This window comes from Bos taurus, chromosome 6 (genome assembly GCF_002263795.3).
Source record: "Bos taurus isolate L1 Dominette 01449 registration number 42190680 breed Hereford chromosome 6, ARS-UCD2.0, whole genome shotgun sequence".
Classification (NCBI taxonomy): Eukaryota; Metazoa; Chordata; class Mammalia; order Artiodactyla; family Bovidae; genus Bos; species Bos taurus.
Window position 1 is genome coordinate 54,323,262 of NC_037333.1, and position 18,895 is coordinate 54,342,156.

The following is an 18,895-nucleotide window of genomic DNA, read 5'->3' on the forward strand; positions in this document are numbered from 1 at the left end:
TCTCAGTAAAGTTGTTTAAAAACAAAAACAACTACTATTTGGAACTGTATAATTTTTAAAGATGAATCTTGTTAAAGATTGCTACTGCTGCTGCTGCTGCTAAGTCACTTCAGTTGTGTCAGACTCTCTGCAACCCCGTAGACGGCCTCCTACCAGGCTCCTCTGTCCCTGGGATTCTCCAGGCAAGAACACTGGAGTGGGTTGCCATTTCCTTCTCCAGTGCATGAAAGTGAAAAGTGAAAGTGAAGTCGCTCAGTTGTGTCCGACTCTCAGCGACCTCATGGACTGCAGCCCACCAGGCTCCTCCATCCATGGGATTTTCCAGGCAAGAGTACTGGTGTGGGGTGCCATTGCCTTCTCTGTGTTAAAGATTATAGCTCAATAAATCTGTATTTAGAAAAATGAAATTAAAATTTCATTTAGTTATTTCAAAATGGCAGAAAGATGAAATAAAAAAACTCATGGAGCCAACAGAAATGCTAACATAAGTATCAATAACCACATTAAATCAAAGTGGTATAAAGACATCAATTAAGAGGCAAAAATTCTCAGATTTTATTTAAAAAAGCAATATTCAAATATATACTGTCTTGGAAAATACTTTTTCAAATATAAAGACAAAATTTTAGAGTATTATATACTTTTCCTCCAAAAACTCTATAGTTTAAACTTTTATGTTGAGGTTTATGATCCATGTACATGTAATTTTTGTGTATACTATGATATGGGGCTATTTTTTTCATATGTTAATACCTAGTTATTCCAGCAAAATGTGTTGAAAACAGTTCTTTCCCCATTAAATAGTTATTTCTGTCTTAAGTATTAAATAGAATTTACCAATGAAGAGATTCTGTGTCTAGAGTTTTATTTAATGGAAAGTTTTAAGATAAAAATTCAATGCACATAATAGATATTATACTATGAATATTCTCTATTTCATCTTGTGTCATTTTTGCTAAATTATATTTTTAAGTGGGTGCATCTTTTAATTTTTAAAAAAGTTTATTGACATAAAAATGATTCATAGTAGAATTTATCATTTTAATCTCTTATCAGACCCATGAAGGAACATCTTTACATACACATCATTTGAATTCCTGATACTGGTAAATTCCATACTGTAATTTTTTGGTCTACCTAGAGGTTTAGTTTGCTTTTCATCATGTTTTTAGTGTTTCAAAGAGTCAACATTTGGCTCTATTAATTTTCTCTGTTGTTTGTCTCTTTCTTTTCAAGTTTTGTCTCACCACCAGAGTCCTCCTGCTTCTGTTCACTTTCAAGTGCCATGAGGTCATTTAATTTTTAGGTTTTCTCAAGAATTTACAGTCATTATACATGCCACACCAGAAAATTACACATGTATAAAATAGCTAGTGATATTATTTGCTTTCCAGATGTTTATTGTTCATTTATAAAGCTTCTTTTATAAGCTACAATATTATTTTTGCCCATTTTTCCATTCTATATAGTCTATTTTGGCCAGTTTTTTTTTTTTTTTTTCTGTTTAATTCCTTTAGAGGCATACTTTATGTATTCTGGGTAGAAGCCTTTTGAGGGTTATAGGCACCCCACTCCAGTACTCTTGCCTGGAAAATCCCACAGACGGAGAAGCCTAGAGGGCTGCAGTCCATGGGGTCGCGAAGAGTCGGACACGACTGAGTGACTTCCCTTTCCCTTTCCCTTTATGTTAGAAATATTTTGCAGCACATTTGGTGACTTTTCTTTTCATCACTTAAGAAAACTCTCTTACCATATTTTCCAACCATGTCAAACGAGGGCAGATATTCTACTTTTTATCTTTATGGCTATTAAGTTAAACCTTTGATAAAAAGGTCACAAATAAGGTAGCTGAGTTGTTCATATGTAGTTTTTAAATTATTATCTTCCATTTTCTTTATTTGGTTCTCCAGGTCTATTCCACAGGATTTCATTTCTTCTACAGCTAAAATTTGGCAAAACACTTGCCAGCCATTTATCATAAAAAAAAGGGCCATTGTGTATATTCTAACAGATTATTAATGAAAGTATTCACAATTATAAGACAAACTTGCAAATAATTTTTTTGTACTGAAGTAGGGTTCTTTTACCATAACAGATAAACTGCATATTAAAAATCCAGACATGTTTTATCATAGTTCTCCTCATTTCAAATTTTCCATGATACATTAAAAGTAGTGTTTAAAATTAAGTTTAGTTTATTGGAAAGGGGTCAATGAGTCATTGTAAATGTATACATTTTTCACTTAAATCTTCCCTTCATGGCCACTTAAACAGTCCTCTCTTCCTTTAAATAGGTTCATAATCATGACTGAAGTTTAGTTTCAGTAAATGAAATTGGTTTGCTGTTCAGTAAATGTACATTTTAACTGCAGAACTAAAGACATATCTAGCTAATCATAATATTTACCAGTGTCAATGAGATTAAAATATTACATTATTATCATGCAGTTGAGAAGTATCCTTAAGAAAAAGGCACATCCTCAAAATAAATAAAGAAATCTGACACTATCCTAAATTGAAAGGATTCTTAATGTGACAATGTAAAAATCCTTTTTCAATTAAAATTTTAATTTTAATTTAGTTTAATTACGACTTGTTTTCATAGAAATGTTAGACTATTATCATTCTTAGAAAGAAGTAGATTATAGCTCTGTCCTTCAGATGAACCAGTATGAATGGTAAAACTCTTTTTTTTTTTTTAATTTTATTTTATTTTTAAACTTTACATAATTGTATTAGTTTTGCCAAATATCAAAATGAATCCATCACAGGTATACATGTGCTCCCCATCCTGAACCCTCCTCCCTCCTCCCTCCCCATACCATCCCTCTGGGTCGTCCCAGTGGGAAGATTTGGGAGAATGGCATTGAAACATGTAAAATATCACGTATGAAACGAGATGCCAGTCCAGGTTCAATGCATGATACTGGATGCTTGGGGCTAGTGCAATGGTAAAACTCTTGAAGTCATATGTCAGAACATGTTTGGTGATATAATGCAATGATTCCAGGGAATCTTCCTGACCCAGGGATCAAACCTAGGTCTCCTGAATTGCAGGCAGCTGCTTTACCAACTGAACTACAAGGTAAGCCCTCATAGTGTATGCATTTGCATACTACTAAAAGAACTATGGCATATCCATTTTAATTAAGTTTAAACAGTATCTGTAGTAGACAGCCAAAAACAAGACCTTGATAGGAAAGGAATTTTAATATTCCTTTATTTGTCTAAGTTTTAAATTAAACCATGTGAATGACATTTGACATATCCTTCTAGTAAGGATATATAAAATGCAAGACTGCTTATGTTAAACATATAAATGAATAAGGAAAGTCTTAACTGTCTTCTAGGTATTTGGACTTTAGATTTCGGGATGAATCCTAATGCTCAGTTCAGTTGTGCTGATTTTTATGGACACTGCCAGTACATCTTTCAGTTGATATCAGTTCAAAACTGTTTACCATCTACCCCTTTGATCCACGATTTCTGTTTTGTGCAGTACATTATAGCTCTCATTAACAGTTGTTTATCTGGAATGTTAATTTGTTCTGTGTTCATTCAATGGATTTTTAAAGTTTTGTTTTGTTCATTAAAATAGAGTTATGTGAAAAAGTGGGAATGACCAATATTCCATTTTAGTTAAATAAACACTTTATTGAAAAGTCATAGTTATTCAAATAAAGGCATGTATAATAATACAATAAGAATGAATCTTTGAGGTCATATAACTCTATTTACTTTTAATTCTCCATTTTTAAATAATAAAACTAAATAATATCTCAAATATGCAATTCTTCTCACTTTCATTATTTTCATCTTTGCAATTAATATCTGCTGCAATTAATATCTAGTTTATTTTTAATTCAATTATTTATTTTAAATAATAACACCATATTTAGACTTTAACAAATAGCACAATATGTATGAGTTTTGGCTCAAATAATAATTTTTAAAATTACATGTCACAGTGTTGTTATTTCTTCATAAAACAAAGCAGAAGTTTATTATCTATAGGGGATTTTCTACTTTGACCATAAAATAATCATAATTACTGTGAGTTTATTTTCATTACTCTGAGAACTCTATTTGTCAAGCAGTTTATTAAGAAAAGGAGCTAAGGGATCACCCCAAATGTCTACAAATGAATCACATTTGCTGTGTTCTAGAATCACAGTCCTCTACATCCCCTCACTTCCCCAAGATTCTAGCAGGGTTGAGAATCTCGTGCTGGTACATCAGTCACAAGAATCTTCAGACATTTTGTTTGTTTGATGATGCCAATCCACTTCAAAATAGGCTTTCTAAACAAGAGAAAAAAGTATTTCAAATGTTACTCCATATCACTCAAATCCAGATTTTTTCCCCACTCTATAACAACCCATACAAATAACCATGGACTGTAAAGGAATATCATTATCAGAAGAAAAGGGTAAAAGAACATGCCACCATAACCCTCATCCTTACATCAATGATGTTTTCCAGAAAAGTCTCCTCTTATCTTTTATTTCCCAACTTCTGGCATCTGTGGCATTCTTTGAAAAGGCACTGCTTTCTTAGTGGATTCCCAATAATATCCTGAGGGAAGATTTGAAATATCATCAAGAAAGAAAGTTAGTACTGATTATTTGTTACCGAATAATTGAACGCATTCAATGGGTGTCATCATTTAACAGATAAGAAACTTAAGGTTACAGTGCAGTAGCATGCATCATTGAACCTGGCAGCAAAAGCACGTGCTAGAGCAGGTTAGCAATTCCACTGCCACTGCCCTAGCAGTCTTAAATACAAATCACTACTCCTCTCCTTTCTCTCCCCCTCTTTCTTCCTTCAAGATATTCTTTATATAGTGTTAACCGACCTCACATCAGATTCCAAAAATTAGGGTGAATATTTATTGAACCTCTACTATGAGTCTGGTACTGTACTTGATGCTGGGGATACAACATTGAATAGAAAGAGAAAGAAAAAGAAGATTGAAAATTCTGGACTTCATGGAATATTCTAATAAGATGCAGATAATTTAAAACAAAACCCAGTAAAGTCTTTTGGAAGATGATAATTGCTTTGAATAAAATGTAATTAAGGAAGGGGAAAGTTTGTGTTGGTGAGTGGTGGTGCGAGCGTGCTTAGTAGCTGCAGTCGTGTCAGAGTCTTTGCAACCCCATGGACTGTAGCCGCCAGGCTCCTCTGTTCATGGGGTTGTTCAGACAAGAATGAGTGTGTTGCTATATCCTTTTGCAGGGGATCTTCCTGACCCAGAGGTTGAACCTGTGTCATCTGTGTCTCGTGCTTAGCAGGCTGATTCTTTATCACTGAGACACATGGGAAGCCCAGTGAGGGGTGGAGTCATTTTCAATTGTAAGTGGATTTCTCTGGATAGACTTGAAAAGGTGGAATTTGAACAAAAACTTAGAGAAAGGGAGAGAGCAAGTCATGCAGATATCTGAAAGGAAAGGAGTCTAAGCCAAGGATCAACAAACCAGGGCCTGCAGACCTCATATAGCACCTAACCTTCTGCCTGCTACTCCTCCTGCTGCTGCTACTGCTAAGTCACTTCAATCATGTCCGACTCTGTGAGACCCCATAGACGGCAACCCACCAGGCTCCCCCGTCCCTGGGATTCTCCAGGCAAGAACACTGGAGTGGGTTGCCATTTCCTTCTCCAGTGCATGAAAGTGAAAAGTGAAAGTGAAGTCGCTCAGTCGTGTCCGACTCTAGCGACCCCATGGACTGCAGCCTACCAGGCTCCTCCACCCTGGTGTTTTCTAGGCAAGAGTACTGGAGTGGGGTGCCATTGCCTTCTCCAGCTACTCCTCCTACTCCAGCCTATTCTGTAAGTAAAGTTTCATTGGAAAACAGTTGCATCTATTGTTACATATTACCTATGACTGCTTTTAGAAGCAGAGTTGCTACAAAGACCATATTGTCTGCAAACACAGGAAGAAAAAAAGATTACTATTGTACCTTACAGAAAAGTTTGTGGACCTTGGTTTAAATAAAAGGAAGAGTTGAATTATTGTAAATCAACAATACCTCAATTAAAAAAAGGAGTTTAATTCAAATATCTGAGGCAGGCATATATGTGGTCCACTTGGAACACTCCCAGTGCATTAAGAAGACAAGTATGGGCTACAGCAAAGGGAATAAAGCAGGAGAAATAGACAGTAAGTTCAGAGAGGTGATAGGTGTTCACTGTACTGATTAGTATCAGAATGAGTACTGATACCATGAAAAACATGTATTCTAATTTATTTCACTATATGCTTCAAAAAATACTCATTTATATCTCAACAATATCCAGGTGAATACATGTGTCCAACAATTCATTGAGAAAATGGTTTTATGGAACTACTCTATCCTAGGTAATCTAATAAGTGATAATCTTTTTTATTTTTTAGATTGCATGATCTCCAAATGAATCAACCAAAATTTAGTTAGTTTTGACTCTCCCTTTTACATATCAAGGAGATGAGGGTCAAGGAGTTTAATAAATTTATGTGAGGTTCAGTTCAGTTCACTTCAGTTGCTCAGTCGTGTCCCCCACTTTGGGATCCCATGGACTGCAGCAGGCCAGGCCTCCCTATCCATCACCAACTCCGGGACTTTACTCAAACTCATGTCCAGTGAGTCTGTGATGCCATCCATCCCCCACGTCCCCTTCTCCTCATGCCTTCAATCTCTCCCGGCATCAGGGTCTTTTCAAATGAGTCAGTTATTTGCATCAGGTGGCCAAAGTATTGGAGTTTCTGCTTCAGCATCAGTACTCCCATATTCAGGACTGATTTGCTTTAGGACGGACTGGATGGATCTCCTTGCAGTCTAAGGGAATCTCAAGAGTCTTCTCCAACACCACAGTTCAAAAGCATCAATTCTTTGATGCTCAGATTTCTTTACAGTCCAACACTCACATCCATAAATGACTACTGGAAAAACTATAGCGTCGACTAGATGGACCTTTGTTGGCAAAGTGATGTCTCTGCTTTTTAATATGCTGTCTTGGCTGGTCATAACTTTTTTTCCAAGGAGCAAGCATCTTTTACTTTCATGGCTGCAGGCACCATCTACAGTGATTTTGGAGTCTGCAAAAATAAAGTCTCTCATTGTTTCCCCATCTATTTGCCATGAAATAATGGGACCAGATGCCATGATCTTAGTTTTCTAAATGTTGAGTTTTAAAACAACTTTCTCACTCTCCTCTTTCACTTTCATCAAGAGGTTCTTTATTTCTTCTTTTCTTTTTCCCATAAGGGTGGTGTCTTCTGCATATCTGAGGTTACTGATATTTATCCCAGCAATCTTGATTCCAGCTTTGTGCTTCATTCAGCCTAGCATTTCTCATGATGTACTCTGCATATAACTGAAATAAACAGTGTGACAATATACAGCCTTGATGTGCTTCTTTCATGATTTGGAACCAGTCTGTTGTTCCATGTTTATTTCTAACTGCTGCTTCCTGACCTGCATACAGATTTCTCAGGAGGCATGTAAGGTGGTCCAGTATTCCCATCTCTTGAAGAACTTTTCACAGTTTGTTGTATCCACACACACAGTCGAAGGCTTGGCATAGTCAATGTAACAGAAGTAGGTGTTTTTCTGGAACTCTGATGCTTTTTTGATGACCCAACAATGTTGGCAATTTAATCTCTGGTTTCTCTGCCTTTTCTAAATCCAGCTTGGACATCTGGAAGTTCTTAGTTCACATACTGTTGAAGCTTTACATGAAGAATTTAGAGCATTACTTTGCTAGCATGTGAGATAAGTGCAATTGTGCGGTAGTTTGAGCATTCTTTGACATTGCCTTTCTTTGGGATTGGAAGGAAAACTGACCTTTTCCAGTCCTGTGGCCACTACTGAGTTTTCCAAATTTGCTGGAATATTGAGTGCAGCATTTTCACAGTGTTATCTTTTAGGATTTGAAATAGCTCAACAGGAATTCCATCACATCCACTAGCTTTGTTCATGATGCTTCCTAAGGCCCACTTGACTTTACATTCCAGGATATCTGGCTTTAGCTGAGTGATCACACCATCATGATTATCTGTGTTGTGAAGATCTTTTTTATATAGTTGTTCTGTTTATTCTTGCCACCTCTTCTTAATATCTTCTGCTTCTGTTAGGTCCATATCATTTCTGTCCTTTACTGAGCCTATCTTTCCACGAAATATTCCCTTGGTATCTCTGAATTTCTTGAAGAGATCTCTAAACTTTCCCATTCTATTGTTTTCCTCTATTTCTTTGCCTTATTCACTGACTATGGCTTTCTTACCTCTCCTTGCTATTCTTTGGAACTCTGCATTCAAATAGGTATATCTTTCCTTTTCTCCTTCGCTTTTTGCTTCTCTTCTTTTCTCAGCTATTTTTAAGGCCTTCTCAGACAACCCTTTTGCCATTTTACATTTATTTTTCTTAGGGATGTTTTGGATCCCTGCCTCCTGTACAGTGTCACGAACCTCTGTCCATAGTTCTTCAGGCACTCTGTCTATCAGATTTAGTCCCTTAAATCTATTTCTCACTTCCACTGTATTAGCATAAGGGATTTGATTTAGGTCATACCTGAATGGTCTAGTGGTTTTCCTTACTTTCTTCAATTGAAGTCTGAATTTGGCAATAAGGAATTCATGATCTGAGCCACAGTCAGCTCCCAGTCTTGTTTTTGCTGACTGTGTAGAGCTTCTCCATCTTTGGCTGCAAAGAATATAATCAGTCTGATTTTGGTATTGACCACTATGGTATCGACATACCATGTGATATCCATGTGTACAGTCTTCTCTTGTGTTGTTGGAAGAGGGTGTTTGCTATGACTAGTGCATTCTCTTTGCAAAAATATATTAGCCTTTGCCCTGCTTCATTCTGTTCTCCAAGGCCAATTTGTCTGTTACTCCAGGTATTTCTTGACTTCTTATTTTTACATTCCAGTCCCCTATAACAAAAAGGACTTTTTGGGGGGTGTTAGTTCTAGAACATCTTGTAGGTCTTCTTAGAACCATTCAACCTCAGCTTCTTCTAAGAAACAGAATAAGAACTGAAGCCAAAGTAATAGTAACTATATTTACAAGTCCCAGCAAAGTTATTTGCATGCATTCAATTAAAAGATACATGCATATACACACATCATGCAGTCCCTGAGGCAATTGGCATTACTGTATCAACTCATTACATCTAAATGCTAAATGAAATACCATCTTAAGTGTTCTTTGCTGTTGTTTAGTCACTAAGTCATGTCCAACACTTTGTGACCCCATGGACTATGGCTCACCAGGCCCCTCTGTCCATGGCATTTCCCAGGCAAGAATACTGGAGTGGGTTGCCATTTCCTTCTCCTGGAAGTCTTCCCAACACAAGGATCAAACCCATGTCTTTTGCATTATAAGCAGATTCTTTACCACTGAGCCACCAAGGAATCCATTAGAAACTTAATTCACAAAGCACCTGCATATCTATAGTCTCATTAATTTTTAGAAATATGATTCAGATTATTGATTGTGATTTTTAAATTTGAATTATATTCTACTTTAAAAAAATAAACACTTCACAAATTTCATTTTGAAATTCTCTCCCCTCATTGACTCAGTAGTACTCATTAGGAAGGTGACTATGGTTCATTCCATAGCTAATTTAAGAAAAAAATAGAAAATAATATCCATACTAACAACACGTGGCTTTTTTCATGATCAAATTATATCAATTATTAAAATTTAAGAAAAAATCTGTATTGACATTGAACATAGTTATTGCATAAGCTCTAAAAGTTCTCAACTGTGGGTAGGATAGTATTGATTTGAAAATCTCATCACCTTCCCTGTGTAGGTTGACTAGTGAGACCCAACATTGGTAGTCAGTCTGTATGACTGTCGAAACAGGGTACTCTTGAATTAAATGTTTAGATTTCTTGGGAATCTTGGGATTTTTGTATACTCATGCTACTGGCTAGATGTGTGGCATCATTTTATTGAATATATGTGACTAATACAGCAATCATGTTAACTTACTGGGGGTTATCATTACCAAAAGAGAGAATTTAACTCAACTTTGATTGATTGAATTTAAAACATAAAAAAGAAGAAATAAAATCACTAAGCATGATTTTACAAAAAAAGTATAATTCCCATGCAAGTATATATGTATACACACATAAACATAACAAGAATATCTAATATATCTGTATTTTGAAAAAAATGTTTTTCTGTAATTATATGGAATATCACTTAAAATTTGAAAATAATTTTGATAACAAACCTGAATGGTGATAAATAATTTGAGAGGCGATTTCTATATGCAGTGTTGCTTTAAGTAGACTGGGAAGAAATGCTACAGTATTTACTAATCAATTTTGTGCTTCTGTAAGCTCTGTATTTAAAAATCATATCTAATTTTCTTCCCCAGAAACCTGAGTCCTACTAACAATACCTGGCTTACTTACCTATTGTTTTTTCCTCTTATATTTCTTTCCATAGACATATAATACACAGAAAGAACAATGCAATTTTTGTGTCTATTCCTTCAAATTTTTCTTTTATTCCTTGAGTTTCCTTTTTTTCCCCTTTACTCCTTAGTGAATGTATCAGAGTAGAATATAATCTGAGTGCTATAGAAATCTGTAATGGGGGAGAATTATGTGTTTCCAGGTTTGCCACTGAATTCGTGTCCAGAATGAAAACAGACCTACCACTAAGTTGTGGTTTTCCACTGAGCTTTCTGTAACATGATTCCAGAAGATGATACAGTATATTATCTGAATAAAAATATCTGTGGTTATATAAAGTTGGAACATATGGATTTAACATACTTAAAGCAGATTTTTAAAATTAGAAGACTTCTTAGAAAAGCCATCTCATACAGCATATTGAAATGCTTCATACATCCATACAGGCTTTATTTATCTGCAGAAAAATTTCTAGAGGCTGGTGTACAACACAGAAACATACTTTAAGAAAAAGCACAACTGTATTACCTACGAGAATAAAATCTATAGGCTGCTTACTTAACTTTCTCACCATTACATAAAAATCCAATTAATGACTTTATTATATACCACACAGATTGTCTTGTTCAACCACCCATTTATTTTAGAGATTCCTTACAGTGTTTCTAATATTTTATATTATTTAAACTGTGAACTTTACAAAGAAGCATAATACTAATAAAATGATACTTTAGAATATTTTAAATAAAAAGAAAGTAAAACCCCAGACTTCTTGAAATGGTCACATAATATAGTGTATTTACGGCATTTTAGAGTTTATAAAACACTACCACACATATTCATTTTATATCATAAAATAATTATTTATAATTATATTCATTTTGTAGATGGAAAAGCTGAGGCTCAGAGAGTAAGCTTCTTTTACTTTGACATTTTATAGACATGTTAGCATTTATCAGTTAAGAACTTTCCCCTTTTCTTCTTACTCTGCTTCTTTTGAGATATATAAACTACATCAGGATTCCTTCATCTATGAGTAAGAGAAAATCAAGGCAAATCATTAACAAAAAGGAGATTTAATGGCCTGAAGTAACTGAGAAGCCAGAAGTGAATATGGTTTCAGTCATTGATTAAACAATAAATACAATGATGTATTAGCCAGGTTCTCCAGAAAAACAACCAACAGGGTGTGTGAAAACTCAAGGAAGAGTTGAATTTCAAATCCAAAAATAGTCTGCTAGCATAATCTCTTCTTGCTCAGGAGTCGTCAGTCCTTTTCTATTAAGGTTTTCAAGGGATTGAATGAGGCTCATCCACGTAATGGAGGGTAATATACTTTACTCAGAATCGGCTGATTTTGATGGTAGTATATAAATTCACTTTCACAGGAACTTGCAGAATAATGCTTGACCAAATATCTGGACAGCATAGCCATGCTAAGTTGACATATAAAGTTAACCATCACATACAATGATCTTGTGTTGTTGTTTTTCATAGCTTTAACTCTTTCTCTCTATCTCTTTTTCTCTCTTTCGGCATCTCTGTCTTACTGCTCTCTCTGTCTCTCTGTCTCTCTTACTGTCTCTGTCTCTTCTAATGAGCATAAAAATTCTGATCTCTCCTTACAAGACAAAGACTATCAAGTGAAAATGATATTTTTTTCCAGTTCATTTACCAAATATTCTCAGAATCTTTAAGCTGACTTAATCCAATTCTGAGAGAAGGAAATGGCAACCTACTCCAATATTCTTGCCTGGAGAATCCTGTGGACTGTGGAGCCTGGAGGGCTGCTGTCCATAGGATTGCACAGAGTTGGACACGACTGAAGCGACTTGGCATGCATGAATGCATTGGAGAAGGAAATGACAATCCACTCCAGGATTCTTGCCTGGAGAATCCCAGAGACAGAGGAGCCTGTTGGGCTGCTTCTGTGGGGGTTGCACAGAGTTGGCCACGACTGAAGCGACTTTGCAGCAGCAGCAGCAGCAGTCCAACTCCTGTTACAAATCATTGTGGCTATAACAATGCAAAGTCTGGTAATACTCAGTCTGAACCAGATCCCTAACTATAAACATTGTAATCTCTTTCTAGAAGAGTAAGGTACCCAACAAAAAGCCTAAGTTATATCACTCTCATTTTATTAATCATGTAACTTGGACTAGAAGTAGATCCAGCCAGTCCATTCTGAAGGAGATCAGCCCTGGGATTTCTTTGGAGGGAAGGATGCTGAAGCTGAAACTGTAGTACTTTGGCCACCTCATGTGAAGAGTTGACTCATTGGAAAAGACTCTGATGCTGGCAGGGAATGGGGGCAGAAGGAGAAAGGGATGACAGAGGATGAGATGGCTGGATGGCATCACTGATTCAATGGACATGAGTCTGAGTGAACTCCGGGAGTTGGTGATGGACAGGGAGGCCTGGCGTGCTGCGATTCATGGGGTTGCAAAGAGTCTGACACAACTCAGTGACTGAACTGAACTGAACTGAAGTTTTAATTTAAAATAAACCCTTTAATCTAAATGTTAAGGTCACTCTTCTTTTTAAAGTTAAACTGGACTTTAATGAATAATGATCTTGTCAAGATAGTCTCGTTTAGATGGAGTCGATTGAAGAGAGGGTTACAATAATAAGCTTTCTCACCTATTCCTTCTTGCCACAGTGATGAAGACCTTTCTTCAAAATGGAAGCAAATAAAACATTTACAACGAATCAAGGAGACAGTAGTTTATGTGTAAGAGTAAAAATTTAAATGAAAAGTATGTGTGTCAGTATTTAAGGCTTATGAACAAGCTTTGATATTAATGGATTTTTACAGTTATTCACCCTGCCTTGTCCTTTTTTTTTATTTATAATACTCAATATGAAATTATTTCTGACATGCTTGCCATGCCCTGAAATAAATTGGAAATAAAAAGATTCTTAGACAAAACTGATTTCTAATTTGTGCCAGTAAAATTTAGTTTTTGGTTAGAGAACAATCCAATCCTTTTAAGTTGAACATAACATTCATTTTTCCAATGCATGCAGACATAAACATTTGAAGATATGCATAGGTCTAAACTTGTTAGACATTTCTTTTTAATCTTCACAATTAACTTCTTAATTCCAATGGACATCCTTCTCCTGTACATTTTTGTTACAAGTTTTTCTAATAGCTTCCTTAAAATGAAAGTGTTAGTAGCTCAGTCGTGTCTGACTCTTTGCCACCCCATGGACTGTAAGCCCAGGAGACTCCTCTGTCCATGGAATTCTCCAGGCAAGAATACTGGAGTAGGTAGACATTCCCTTCTTCAGGGGATCTTCTCTATCTGGGGATCAATCCCAGCTCTCCCACATTGCAAGCAGATTCTTTACTGTCTGAGCTACTAGGGAAGGAATGCCAAATTTTCCTATTTGTCTCTATTCTTCTTTTCAAATGCCTTTACTCTAACTACAAAGTATGATCTGAAGACTTAGATGCTATTTTGTCACTTAACTGTTACATAAAATAATGTATGTTTTCAAGAACCTAGGCTTCCAGTATTAGGATACATGCCTATCTTATCAACAGAATTATATATGGTGGTAAATTGTCTCTATCTAGATAAAATTCATATATTCCTCTTAATAGATCTTAGTGTTACTTATCAAGCTTATAACATTTTTCAAATTTCAGAGTGAATACGGCAAGATGAACATCTCTAAGTCTAAAATGACAAGGGAATTGTTGGATGCCACATCATAATTCCTGAATCATGTTTGGAAAGGTCATCAGTATAAATGATGTTCATTTATCTCTAAATCTACTTGAGTTGTTTATATAGCTTTTTTGCAATGGTATGCATGGATTACCATATAATTTGACTGTGTTTTGTGATAAACCTTTAGGATGAATTGTAGATTTAAAACGACAATTCATCCTATAATGCATGAACCAAGTAATGTAAGAATGAATCCATAGTGACCATTTAAAGTGGAATTCAAGAAAAAGAACACTTCATTTGCTTCATAAAAGCCTATGAGGCATTGCTATTGAATAACGTAAGCAGAATGCAGCCATATAAATCTTCTTAATTTACATCTTGGGCTTCATTATGCATATTTGATAGCACTCTGCAGAACTTTAATTTACAGACTTCTGGAATTTTACCAGTCCCAAAAGTAGTGCTAAACATGCCTGTTGGAACATTTAACTGAAGTAAGTCACTGGAGATTTCCTCAATAAATGTAGAATTATCAGTTATTTGCATTCCTTGAAGATTTAAAGCAATAAGGCCTATTAACAAGATGATGGCAAATGCTTTTTGAATACAAGTATTTCTCCAATCATACACTATCATGTATAACTCAGAGTATATATTTTCAAGTGTGCATTGATTCTGAGTTACTGTTCATTTCCACACCTAAATAGGTGATACAATGCAGTCACATGTTGAAATATTAATGTTTGCCAATGAAGCAACTTTAAATAACCACCTGATATGATCTAGAGACCAAATCTCTAGAACTGATGTTATTACTTACCATGCATATAATTGATTAGAGTATAGAAAATAAAATGGAAATAACTTCTATGAAACTCTTTTCATTAAATCCAATCATTCCAACCTTCAACACAGTTGAGTTGTCACTATTTTTCATCTTTTTAGGAAGGTTCTGGTTCAAGAATCTTGGCACCAAATATGTGTCTTCAGTTCAGTTTAGTTCAGTCACTCGATTGTATCTGACTCTTTGTGACCCCATGAATTGCAGCACGCCAGGCCTCCCTGTCCATCACCAACTCCCGGAGTTCACTCAAACTCATGTGCATCGAGTCAGTGATGCCATCCAGCCATCTCATCCTCTGCTGTCCTGTTCTCCTCCTGCCCCCAATCCCTCCCGGCATCAGAGTCTTTTCCAATGAGTCAACTCTTCGCATGAGGTGGCCAAAGTACTGGAATTTCAGTTTTAGCATCATTCCTTCCAAAGAACAGCCAGGACTGATCTCCTTTGGAATGGACTGGTTGGATCTCCTTGCAGTCCAAGGGACTCTCAAGAGTCTTCTCCAGCACCACAAAAATATTACCCTCTTATAAAACACAAGTAGTAGGTATTCATTCTTTTCACAACAGTAACTACATTATGATTCATAAATATGAGAGAAGTAGGCTGATGATCAGATGAGATCAGATCAGTCACTCAGTCGTGTCTGACTCTTTGCGACCCTATGAATCGCAGCACGCCAGGCCTCCCTGTCCATCACCAACTCCCGGAGTTCACTGAGACTCACAACTGACATTTGTTGAAAAAGAAACATTTATAGGTAATGATTTTGTCTTGGCTGCATTTTTCCTTCTAAAAGTCTTAAAACTCTGCTTACCCATGTGTATAGTAAAATGATGGGTTTAATCTTGGACCACACATAATTGGGCAATTGATTACCATTATGAGATGTATAATATAAATTTGCCACAGTAAAATAATAATGATAACTAAACCCTTGATATTATGATGTATTAGATGTTACCTGTCTCTTTAAGAGATTAATTAGAGCACTGGTGGTGGTGGTTTAGTTGCTAAGTCCTTTCCGACTCTTGAGTTACCATGTCCTGTAGCCTGCCTAGCTCTTCTGTCCATGGGATTCTCCATGCAAGAATACTGGAGTGTGTTGCCATTTCTTTCTCCAGAGGATCATCTTGACCCAGGGGTCAAACTCAGATCTCCTGCATTGAAGACAGATTCTTTACTGACAGAGGTATGAGGGTTAGGGAACTGGAGTTCTAAACCTTGCCAAACATCTAATCACTTTTTAATCCCATCATGCAGGTGAATGTTTCTTTTGTTTAACAATGTAGATAGCATATGTTTCTGGAGTCTGAGACATTACCCTATTAATATTAGGAAACATTTGATGTGCAATTTTTAAGAGCTAATATTATAATATTATTGTCTTAATTAAATCTGATAATTATTATCATTCTGCTTGGGGTTTGCTTGCAGTTTTAAATTTCAAAATTCCTATTTGACTTTTTTCAGATGGATAACCCCTCAAACATTTTAATATCAACATCTCTAAAATGGACATAATCATAAATGGTACATCCCAGGGTAAAAAGTTACTTCACCCAGTAAGCTTTTGGAAATGAGGGAATAAGACTGGGAACTTGACATTGCACTCTGAATTATCATATAAAGGAGAAAAATAGAGATGGGTGAATACCAGTTTTTTAGGTGAATGACTATCTTATATATTATATATAGTTGTATATATTGCAGTACATATATGTAGCACACGTACTATGTGAAATGATATTTAAATATGTAGTTACACATTTATATGCATGCATAAGTCATTATGGATGGTGTTGCTCAGCAAAGAAAGGAGAGTCACCTGTATACATACTGGCATCACTATACAAAGACTCCACCTGGGAGAGGGTCCTTCTCAGGGTTAATTTGGAAATCTTATCTTCCTTGTAGGCAAATCCCAATCATGGAGTATGGCATGTTGGGCTAACAGAGCCTGATATTGCTCGTGTGTCATATAAATAAATAAATTTGCATCATTTCCATGCTCACTGAGAAAAACTCCAATTATAATTTGACTTTCCATAAAGCCTGTCAGAATGAGAGAATGATGGTAAAGCTGATCTGATTCTGAGAATTGTATTTCTCCTTATAAAACGTGAATTGACATTGTGATAGTGTGTATCCTTTTCTCATAAGCTTTATTGTGAATTAGAATTCTTAAATTTGATTACTTTGGGGGCATGGTGATATCAGTTTCCCCTGCCTTAAAGACAGGGTTACAACTAAGCTTGCCAAATTTAGACAGATCAAAGCCATCTGGTGAGGGTTGCACTTGGGCAACCTGCCAGTTTCCACCTGTAATACATCTCTCATAATTATGATGAATAACATCCTATTTTAAATTATATTCTCTAAGGCATAACAACATATTACTTGTTTTGCAAATATCAGTTTCAATCCTTCTAATGAAATAAGTTAATTAAGTTCAAATTTTGCTCTAATTCTTACTAGCTGAAAGATTTGTTGCAAAATATTTAGGTATTCTTTGCCTCAGTTTCTTCACTTGTATAATGGGTAATAATGGAATATTCCTCTTAGGGCTTTAAGAGGATTAATTGGCTGAATGTTTGTAAGGCAAGGCCTGCTATGAAGTAAACTCTTACAGGCTTTTGCTAGTGTAATGAACTACCCTTGGATCGCTTTCTGCACATAAAATAGATTGGCAGATTCCGATCAGTTCTGTCATTATAATGCCATTTAAAGCAATTCTGTTTCTGGGGATTTATTCCTACTGCCTTGACTTTATTCTTTAAACTCACATGTAAACTACTTTCATATTTTCCAGAATTTTCAGGCTGCCTGATGATTCCATCCTGCCTTTACAGTTGTCTTCTTTAAGGCACGCATCTGGTCATTAAGTTTCTCATATTTAACAGTCACTGAGTATTGCTTATAGACTGAATTCTAAATTCTGCAGTAAGACATACTAGACCATCCACAATCTGTTCCTAATCTCAGTATTCAGCCTCATTTCACATTATGTCCTTCAAAATCACTGGAATCTAATTGTACTCTTCTGCTGGTCCCCAAGTGTGTCAACCAAGTGTTCAGGTGGGAATAATTGCTGTGCTGTTGTTAAGAGCTTGAGCAGTGAAGTCAGACTTCCTTAGACTCAATCCCTGGTGACACCACTTATTTGATGGTGACCTTTGACAAATTCTTTAATCTCTATATTTCAATTTCCTGGAAAAGTAAGACCAAGCTGATAGAATTAAAATAATAGATAGATAATACACTGCCTTCTGCACTCATGCTTGATATTCATTGTTATAACTGGTAGAAGATTTCTGTTGTTTTGGTTACCTTTGTTGTTCCTTCAGCCTAAAGTGCTTCTACCATTTTCAATAACAATCTCTTGTAAAAGAATCAAATTAAATAGCAATATAGTGATAGCAGATCTACGGGGTCACAAGAGTAGGAAACGACGGAGCAACTAAGCACACAGAGTGATAGCAAGGGCTTCCTAGGTGGCAGTGGTGGTAAGGAAGCCGCTTGCCAGTGCAGGAGACATAAGAGATGTGGGTTTGATCCCTGGGTCAGGAAGATCCCCTGGAGGAGGGCATGGCAACACACTCCAGTGTTCTTGCCTGGAGAATCCCATGGACAGAGGAACCTGACAGTTTCCGTTCCATAGGGTCACAAAAGAGTCAGACAAAACTGCAACAACTGAGTACTCTCACACGTAGTAATATCAAATATGTTCTGTTCCTCCAAATACAGCATACAATATTTCTGTTATAGAACCCATGCATCACATTAATTTTACTTACATTTAGAATTTGGAATCATTTTTTATGTGTCTTTTTCTCAGACTAGGCTGTGAATTCATTGAAGCGAGAGACCATGTCTTATTAATATATCACTTCTAGCCCATTTCCATCAAAAATGCTAGGCCCTCCAAAAAAAAGTATTCCTGGCTTGAAG